Genomic DNA, 10,142 nt, shown 5'->3' on the forward strand with positions numbered 1-10,142 from the left:
TTGCTTTTGGACAGTGCTTTTGCTGCCAGACTAATAAGGCCGTGACGTCTGCTGCCATCTCGTAAATGCTGTGGTGTTGATGCCTGGTGACTTAGCTGAAACGGGCCTTGCATCTGCTGTTTAAACAAAGAAAACAACATTGTGTTCAGTAACATTGCAGAAATACAGAGAAACGGCATATGGAATAAATAAAAGTGCAAATGAAGCATGACTAGTCAAGCACTATAAAAACCGATGTTGAAAGACATCTCCCTTGGAGCAGGGAGTCTGTACGCCTGCCTGCCTCCTGCCGCGCAGCCTGCGGTGCCCCACAGCATCTCCCCCCATGCTGCTGGCACGGGGTTCCAGCCATGGTGTCTGCAGATCTTTGAACTCAAGTTAGCATGTGTGAACTTGCTACTTTACATTCTCAAATTACAGAGCAAAGCTGGTTTTCAGCCTGAGCTGGACAACGTTGAATGCGGGCAACACGCAAGCGTTGACTGGAGCGGTGGACCCTGCGGCCACATCAGGGAGGAAGATGCATCTTTTCAGTATGAGCTCTTTGGGCTCCTTTTTGTCCTTGTTTCCTGGTTTCTGTTGCCAGTAACCATTTCTTGCAGCATGCTGGTGTTGAATGGTGGGCTTCCCCCATGTTGCATCTTCCCAGTGCAACGTGTCTCGTCACCAGGCACAGCGACAGGGTACGTGGGAGTGGGGTTTGCATCGCCAGGTCTCCCATGCTGGCACTGGTGGGCATTGCTCTCTGTTACAAAGCTTTACTATTGCAGGTTTTACCACTAAAAGGAGAGGCAGGTCCAGGCACCACAGTGACCTTTACGTGTACGTGTCTGTCAGCACGACCCTGGGGTGCTTTTAATTCCTGTTTTAACTGCTGCTGACAAAAGGCATTATTTTGAAAGAGGAGAGGAGCAGGAGCCTGAACATGGCAGAGAGGGTCATGGTCGCAGCAGGATTTCAGACTGCACAGGAGAGTTAATTAGCTCCTACCACCTCGTAGAAATGTCCTCCGGAGTATTGATCTCAATAAGTTTTTGCTCAATTAGTGTCTTTCTCAGGGCAGACATCCTTACCCTTCTGCTTCCCGGGGCGCTGGAAACCTGCTTCCGTGACACAGGCTTTGCCACACCGATCTGTCTCTCGGTGGCCCCCAGGCTGCCCCTGGGGTGGGGCTGGGGGGTATTTTCCTCACCTGTGCACATTAGGCTCTTTTGCCCCTGTCTCACAGGCACCCCACTTGCCTTGGGCTAGCCCATCCCTCCCATCCTCTTCCCTGCAGAAGCAGCCCCTGAGTACATTGTCCCCGTTAGGTTTCTGGGGCAGCTGGGTTGAAGCGTGGCCAGTGCTGGTCACCCCAATGTGGAGATCCTCGCATGGGAGCAGCTGTGTGCTCTCAGAGCTGGCTGAAATTCCTCACCATCCTTTAAACAGTTTTTTCAAAATCTCTTTTCTTACTGTTGCGTACTTACTGCTGTCCTGTCCGAGTCCCCATGGGTGGGGGTGGAGGGGTGCTGCTGGCCCCTGCACTGCGGGTGAACGTCCCCAAAAGCCACAGCACCAGTGCTGGGTGCAGCATGGCCCCTGTGGGGGGGAGGATTTCTCACCACGGGACTCTTCCCTGCATTGAACTAAGGAGGGGAGGTGGGAAGTCACCGTGGGAAGTGTCAGAGATCTGTTATGTGAAGGCATTTTCACTTTCTGCTTCATCACGATGAAGCCAGGTGGCATCCACCACGGGAGCACTGCCCAGATGTGAAGCCTTCACACAGGGGTGGTCTTGCTTCACCAGGAACATGCTCCCCCAGTAATGTGCTTTGCCAAGAAGTGACTTATGGGGCTGGAAGAGATCGCACGGAGCAGGAAAGCCATGTAACACCCAAGCAGGCGGCTGTCTTCGGAAAATGTCAGCTAAATGGGGTTTATCAAGATATGGTACTTGTAGGAAATACTCTTGGAATGAAAGCATGCAAACTGAAGTAACAGCGATGAGTTGGCAGGACCCAGACAAGCCCCAGAGCGCTCTGGGGCCTTCAGGATTCACAGGGAAGAAAGGGCATCTGTTGCTTCTGGGAACTCACAGCCTCTGTGTTTGCAGTCACTTATCTGGCCAGTTAAACTGCCAGTTAAAATATTCCTCCACCTTCTCGTCCCTGGCTGCTTACCCCTGCCCTTTGGCTCATGACAATACAACTCTTCTGCCAGTTGTACTTGGGAAGCAGCTCAGCCTAAAAAAAACAAAGGCAAGAAATTTGGGTTATTGCTGTGTTTTGTTATTCTTCAGCTAGCACAGTTCCCCGCTCTTACACAGTGAGCAGCCCAGGAAGGGAGGTGGGAGCCAAGGAGGCGCAGCAGTGACTGCAGCCCAGGGCAGGGACGGGGACACCCTCCCAAAAGCTGAGGGTGCTCTTGGGGGGATAAGCTGAGGAGCCCGGGAGAGCCAGAGGGGAGGCTGGGGGGGGCCAGGCTGGGGAGGGCAGCCGTGCTCAGCAGCGGCAGGCGGTTTGGTTTGGCTGTGCCGGGCGCAGGCACAGAGGGACGGCATCGGCATGAGCTGCGGGGGGGTTAGGTGGGCGGTGGGAAAGGCCTCAACAGGCAAACGTGAACTGGGACACAGCTCTGTCAATTTATGAGTAAGTGAGAGGGCAGGTTTATTTTAACAGAGTTGTTTTTCTTAGTTAAATTCTGTTATTTCACAGATCTATGAAAAATAAACACAAATGCCCTTTTGGAGCCACTGTTTATAGCATTATGCAACTGTATTACTGTGTTACGGAGATTTTATGGTGTTCAGAAAAATCCTTCCATACGTAGAGGCTTGCATTCCTGAGAAATGTATTTGAAGTCGCAGCACTTTCTGGAAAACCTCAAGTCAATTGTGAGGATTAAGTGAATTATTATCATTTTGAAGTACTACGTGGGAACAAGGGATTTAAAAGACCTTCTCTGAAGAATGCTTAGTTGCTGGGGCATTTCAGGCCGAGGTTGCAATAGAAGCTGACCTAAATAGACAATTTATAGATATTCAGTTACCTAATTTAAATTGGCTGTGACTTAGGTGCCAAAAAAAAAATATATCCCATTTTAATTCCTCTCTGTCAAGTCTTCTGTTTGCAAATTTATTATGTTTTAAAACAACACTGGAGCAGCACTCCAGGTTTATTTTGCAAGGCGCTCTCATTTTAAAGTCGTCGTCACAGCACACTGCAAACAAAGTTGAATTATGGTCTTGTGGAGGTATTTTCAGGTAGCAGAGCAGTTCAGAAAATCATCTGCTTCGAGTGAAGCAAGGTCTTCCAGGGGATTGCCTGAGCCTGCCCTGCCCGCTCGGCGTGCTGGAGGCCAGGCTGCCGGCCAGGCCGTGTCTGGCATCCAGGGCTCCGTGACGAGCCCCAGCACAGCCTGGGTTCAGTGGTTATGTACTCGGCGTGACTATGTCAGAGCAGAGATTGCTCAGAGCAGCTCCTCAGGCGCTGCTTTGGGTCCTTTTATTCAGTGCTGCCGCGTTTACCTGACTCACTGAAAATATGTACTTAATACGTGAATGTTTATATCCTCCCCAACCAGACTTGGTGGACTGCAAGACCATCCAAAGCAAAGGTTAATGTGACCCTGGCTTTGACTGTTAGTCTGCAGCTGTGTGGCATTGACACCAAAGGCGCTCCATGAATTAGCAGTCCCAGTTTTTACAAGAGTACAACCAGTTTGTGCCATCTGCGACGAGAAGAACCGCCTGTGCAGGGAGGCAGGAGATCGGCGTGAATCACCGCGCTGCTTCGCTGGCTGACGGAGGCAGTCGTTCTGCAGCACAGCATCGACCTGGCACGCAGCGGGAGGGCGAAGAGCGTCCCCTGCCCGGGGCTGCGAGGGAACCCTGCTGGCTGCAGGTTGCTGCATCCACGGCGCAAGGCACGACCGCTCTTCTGGAAGCGTTCTCAGGGAGGAGAGCCCTCGCTCGCGACTCTCGTCCAGCCTTAGTTGGGGGATGACTTGTGGTGGTCCCGCTGGCATGCAGTGGCTGCCGAGGTCTGGGCCAGAGATTCCCTCAGGGATAAGCAGGCTGAACAAATGCAAGGTCTGGGAGAGAAGAGTCTTACAAAGTCCTCCTGGGTGACCAGGGCTGACGGTCCCTCACCCTAAAGGCTGGCTCTGGCTTCGGCTTCAACCCTTGCTGATTTCCACGTCTGCCCGCTTGATGATACTCACAAGACCAAAGATCCCCAACTATCCAACATACCTTCTGTAAACACCTGTGGGCTGTGATGGGGTCATTCCTCAGGCTCCTGCTCCAGCTCTGCAGCTGGTCCCTTGTGTTGTTCCATTCCCCTTCGCCTCTCGATGCTTCTGTGTTCATTTGTGGTTTAAGGGGATTAAGCTGGTGAGCCCTTGTTGTATTGGCAATGGGCATTAGATACGGAGTAGTTTAATTTGGAAGTCCTGACGGATATACTTGATATTGGGAGCTTAATGTGTTTTTATATTTAGCGCTGGTACTGCGACTATTCTAATCTTCTGAGCGAAATTGTGTATAAAAGGGTACGATCCATATAATGAGGTGAAACAGGCAGTCTCACTGGGAAAACAGTCTGGTGCAAATGTAAATTATAGGCCTCTCCTTAGTCTAGTAAATGACCTTATTTAAAATTTAGCCTTTTTCTCTGCAGCAGGAGCTGGTGGGATTGCAGAAACGCCGTTGTCCTGGGCAAGAGGAGTCGCCCGCCTGTCCGGCAGTGGCTGGTTCCCTCCTCCACTTCTGGACCGTGTGGCTCCGGGACCGCTCTTGTACCGAAGGGGAGACAAGTGCTGGCCGGGGTATCGCAGCCATCTGGTCACTGGGTCGTGTAATCACTCCCATCGTGGATGCTGTGTGAGCCGCTATCGACAGCAAATGCTGGCTGGGACGTTTATGATAAGCAGCTATCCTGTAATGTAATCTCTAACATTTAAATGCTGTGGAAGGAAGCAGCTGACAGCTTGGACAAATCCAGCATTTGAGGAATGAATATTATTTCCTCTGTGTTGCACCACTGCGGGGAGCCAGGGCCAAGCCCTCCCTGTGGGCGTGAGCCCCGGACATTTGGATCTGCGTCCAGTTAGGCTGGCCAGAGATGAAAATAAAAGAAATCTTGGCTGATATTTTCTTACTGCGGTTCTCACAAAGTGAGGCGGTTGATGGGAATGCAGTGAAACAACAGACAGCCTAAGCAAAGCTGCAGCCGTGTTTAAGTTGGATGGAAAAGCTGCAACCTTAGAGCTGGCAGGAGACCCCGGCAGAGGGGCTGCTCCTCCACTTTGGATAAACAGGTACAAGGAGTAGAGACACTGCGGTCTTTGGCTCACCACCGCTGCTGAACAGCTCTGGGGAGTCCCCAGCGGGTCACTGTTCTACTTGACCAGCTCCCCGAATGTCAGGATGCCAGCAGCAGCTTGTGAAAAACATATCTGATGCTCTGGCAGCTCCTCGCTGCTGCCTTTTGGACGCCCGGGAGTGGGTTTGGGTACAGGATTGCCTTGGCAGTTGGCTGATGCTGAGTGGGATGCTGGCAGCAAGGAGCCGTCTCCCCCATTCCTGATGGATGTCTGTGTTTGGGTCTGCAGGAATGGTTCTGTCACCCCAATGCACCACCCAGATCTGTGGCCTCGGGGTGCTTTGGGCTTGTCCTGTCCTGATGCCAACACAGTCCCAGGTATTTTATGGTTGGACTCGATGACCTTAAAGGTCTTTTCCAACCTAAATGATTCTATGATTCTATGATTCTTGCATCTCCCTAAATATTTATTTCAGCTGCGTGCTTTCCTCTCAACTTAAAACTTCTGATACACTCAATTTTCAGGAGGGATTTGGATTCAGGGATAGGCTTCCACAGCCTTTGGCCTTGGAGGCAGCTGCAGCCTCGCTCTGTCTACGGTCCGGCCTCGACCTCCTCGGACACAAGTCAGCTCCAGTCAAAATCAAACATGCTTTGCAGCAAAGGGCTGGCCCCAGGCGTGGCCTCCGCGCTGCAAGATGTGAATGTACCCGAGCACCTCTCAGGAGAAAGAAGGGGGCTGCTGCTCCTTCCAAGCATCTCTGGCACCCCTCACCCCATCGCTGTGTTAATGCACGCCCTGCTGCCCGTGCAACCAGGGCTTTTTATTTCTACCTCCCAAGTACAGGCCAAGTGGGTGTTTAAAATATCAAAAAAAAAAAAAAAAAAGAGGCTGTTTCAGTGGTAGTCCCTCCCTGCTAGAAGCAGAAGGAAACACTGGGTGAAGGTGGGTGCTGTCTCTCTCCTCAAAAGAGGCAGAGCCGGAGCAGGTGCTGTGCAAACACCTCTTCCAAGACTAAGAGAGGGGTTTCCCACACAGGTCACAGCTGGCAGCTACGGTACCCGCAGTTTATTGCTCTGATGGTCACTCAGCAGTAAAGTGACAGATCATAAAAAGTGCACCTCTTTCAGGAGGACGCTACCCAGGGGTACGCAGCTTGGAGAAGCCCAGCAGCAAAGACGGGCGCCGGCTGGGGGGGACTCGGTTACAGCCCCTGCTGACGCATCGCCCTTCCCAAACGGGGCGAAGGGCAGCTCATCCAGTGTCAGTAATCCAGAGCTGCTGGTTTCCTGCTCCAATTGTGCAGTATTGATAGCCATGCCCTGTGAAAAATTCCATGGTCCTGAATGCCAGCGTCTGCGGGGATCCTGACACTCGCTGCTGCTTAGGCCTTGCCTCGCTGACCTGAGGCCTGGGAAACGGAGTATTTGCTTTCATGTTGCATCTGCTTTTAAATAAAAACAAACAAGCAGAAGATTAATAGTGAAACATTACAATATTTTTGAATTAGCTTTTGACAACTTTAATAAGCACTGGAACAACGAGCCTGCTCCGGCACTAACAAAAGGCAGCATGCGCTGTGGCGTAATGTGTGTCTCCAGAATTGGACACGGAAGATTATTTCAGTTGCTTCCGTGTTAAAAATAAAAACAAGACCAAAACCCAAATAAACCCTTAGTCTCCTTTTCCTCTCTTCAGACTCCACAATCATTTTGTAAATTATAGAAAGGAAGGTGGGTGCAGTCAGAGAAGAAACGCATAGAAATTGCAGTGGAAGGTGCTTAAATACCTGCCTTCAGTCTGACGTCTTCTTCTGGAAGTCCTGAGTGTTCAAAACATTGAGAAGACGTGGCATCTAAATAAAATCTGGTTTACAGCTATGAGAACTAAAAAAAGAAAGGTGCAGAAGTGGTAAGGTAAGGTACGATAAGGATACTCGAATTCAAGTATTGCTCATTCTAAAAGGACAAAAGGTGACTTAGACCATGGAGTTCACCTAATGCTTTAAGATCATTAGAAAATTAATTTATTGTTTCTTTGCTGTGGCTGAACTTGGATGGATTTGGATCAGCTTTACCAGCTTTTCCTTCAAGACCTAAGAGCTGTAATCTCACTTTTCCAAACTCACAAGTATTTCTAAGACATTATCATGTGCAGCATCACAAGTGGTGTGATCAGAGCATAAGTGCTGGTGATGTATTTTCTGCCAGCAGCATAAACACACTTAATTTCTCTTCTCAAATTGCTGTGTGTTTGCCTTAGAGGGGAAAATGTATGCCAAGGCCAGGATCTCTGCCTGGCTCAGCCAGGGTCATGTCCGCATCCCCGTGAAGAGCTCAGAGAGGAAACACGTCCACTTGCTGGATGCATTTATCATAGAATCATAAAATCATAGAATGGTTTGAGTCGGAAGGGACCTCTAAAGCCTATCCAGTCCAACCCCCCTCAGTGAGCAGGGACATCCCCAACCAGAGCAGGTTGCTCAGAGCCCCGTCCAGCCTGGCCTTGAATGTTCCCAGGGATGGGGCACTGACCGCCTCTTGGGGCAACCTTAGCCAGGGTTTCACCACTCTCATCGTAAAATATTTTTTCCTTATATCCAGTCTAAACCTGCCCTCTTTTAGTTTAAAGCCATCACCCCTTGTCCTGCCACATCAGGCCTTGTTAGAAAAGTCTGTCCCCCATTGTGCTGGTTTTGCCTGAGAAGGGGTTAATTCTCCTCACTGTGGGGGGCGGCTGCCTTTTCAGCTTCCCGCGCTCTGCCGCGTGGCGGGGGGGGCTGGGAGGGGCAGGGCCATGGTGGGGGCGGCTGACCCCGACTGGCCAATGGCAGGTTCATTCCATACCATGTGACACCATGACCAGTACATTGAGGGGGGGCAGCTGCGGCTCGGGGGCGGCGTCAGGTTGGTGGGCGGCGAGCGGCTGCGGTGCGTGCGGTTTGTTTCAGTGGTTTGTTCCCCTCCCTTTCCCACCCCCCCGGGGTTTTGCACCTCTCGTTGTTCTCCTTTACATTGCATTTCTACTGTTGTTTCTTTTAATTTTAATTATTAAACTGTTCTTATCCCAACCCACGAGCGTTACCCTTCTGATTCTCTCCCCCATCTACCGGTGGGGAGTGAGCGAGCGACTGTGTGGGGCTGAGCTGCCGGCCAAACCACGACACCCATCTTCCTTATAAGCCCCCTTTAAGCACTGGAAGGCCGCAATAGGGCCTCCTCCCAGCCTTCTCCAGGCTGAACAACCCCAACTCTCTGGATTAATAAATATAACGATCTCTTGTACCAGTTCCTGCTGTGCCCATATATTTACTTGGGTAAGATGAAGGCAGTTCAATCCTTAAAACTAACTTTGTCTCCGATGTAAACAAATTACTTCATTACACTAGTGTCTATTTAACAACATTACATTTAGACAACCAGCAAATATCGGTACTTGACAGCAGCGTGCACCGCTCCGGGAGGCACCGGGGGCGCCTGCGCTCTCGCACCGACAGCCGGGCTGGGAACGGCGCTCCTGATACAGCTGAGAAAGTGGTACGATAAATTGCTCACCATTGCTGCGATGGCTTCTAAACACAACTCTGCTCTGACTGCTCCCCTCTCCCAGCTGTTTGTTTTTCAGGAACGTTCATCTGTGTGAAATGAGGTTAACTGGGACCTGTTAGTCACAGACCAGCCTTGTTTCTCCTGGTGGAAAGCAAAGCTTAATTGCCTGCTCAGGGCATGGAAACCAGACCAGTAATGTAGGTGACCCTGCAACCCAGGGGTACCAAATCCCGGCTCTTGGGTCCTGGAGCATTACCCTGAGCAAATAGCTCACAACCAAGCCAGTATTATGTATTTTCTGAGGATGCCCAGCACACTGTCAGGCTGCACGGAATCTGTGTTCTTTGGGGGCATTCTGTAAACATTCAGCTATAATTTGTCCAGTTTCAGTAAGACACACTAAAATTAGATTTTGTATTTGAAAGCTGTAATGGTTGTGCAATTTGCAATAGAAGTATTCCTTTTATTCTGAAAAGTGCCTTACTACCTTTGATTTGAGGTCTTAGCACATGGCAGGCCTCTGTGGAAGACCAAGATAGAGAAAAGACCTTGACATTTTTGCTCTGTTTTCGGCCCAAGAAGGAGGTGCCTCTCTGAAGGGGGCAAGGCCAGCAGGGTTCGTACCCGCTCTGCCAGCATAATAGGGACACAGCAAGGAAGAAATAAAAGCAGGCTTAGCGCTGAAATATCCAACCGCTATTTCTAATCTGCGGCGTATTTATATTGATCCGCTCTAATAGTGCGCATGGGGTGGCAAAGCACTTTACGTAACTCGTAGGGAGGAAGCCGCTACCCCCGAGCGGGCTCGCGTCCCCCCCAGCCAGCAGAGAGGGGCGTTAGCAGGTACGCGGGTGGGGTGGTGTGATGGGGTCGAGGTGGCGTGGGCTTGTGGAAGGAAACTGTTCCTCGTGAGTCGACGAGGAGGCTCTGAAAGAGTCAGCAAGAGGGACGGGGAGGGGGGGTCTGTTCAATAGCGCGCACTTAGATTTTCAAACAGCTTCTTAACGCTCCTCCAGCCCGTGCTTGTAGCTGACTTCAGCTGCCAGTTCCACAGTGGGAAAAGAGAGATACTGTTAATAAAAACCAAAACGGTAAAACAAAAAAACCTGCAAAAGAGCAAAGACTGAGGTGACAGTAGCTGCTGACCAAAACAGGGTAATACAGGTAGCCAAATAAAAAAAATTACTGTGGAACTTCTAGAAGTGGGCAAAAAGGCAGGCGGGTTACATAAGGACTAATGAGTGACGGGAATTAAGAGACAGCGTAGGCAGGCGGTGTCGGGTTGTG

At 50.7% G+C, this 10,142-nt stretch overlaps 1 protein-coding gene across 1 annotated transcript in view; it reads left to right on the forward strand.

The window, feature by feature from the left end:
- PWWP2B (PWWP domain containing 2B) overlaps positions 1-8,369 on the forward strand; it is a 109,920-nt gene extending 101,551 nt beyond the window's left edge. The window contains exon 3 of the mRNA XM_075107876.1: positions 4,662-8,369. The gene's annotated coding sequence lies outside the window, so the exon portion shown is untranslated. The remainder of the gene's footprint in view (positions 1-4,661) is intronic.
- The last annotated feature ends 1,773 nt before the right edge of the window (positions 8,370-10,142 follow it).

This window comes from Phalacrocorax aristotelis, chromosome 12, assembly GCF_949628215.1.
Source record: "Phalacrocorax aristotelis chromosome 12, bGulAri2.1, whole genome shotgun sequence".
NCBI lineage: Eukaryota > Metazoa > Chordata > Aves > Suliformes > Phalacrocoracidae > Phalacrocorax > Phalacrocorax aristotelis.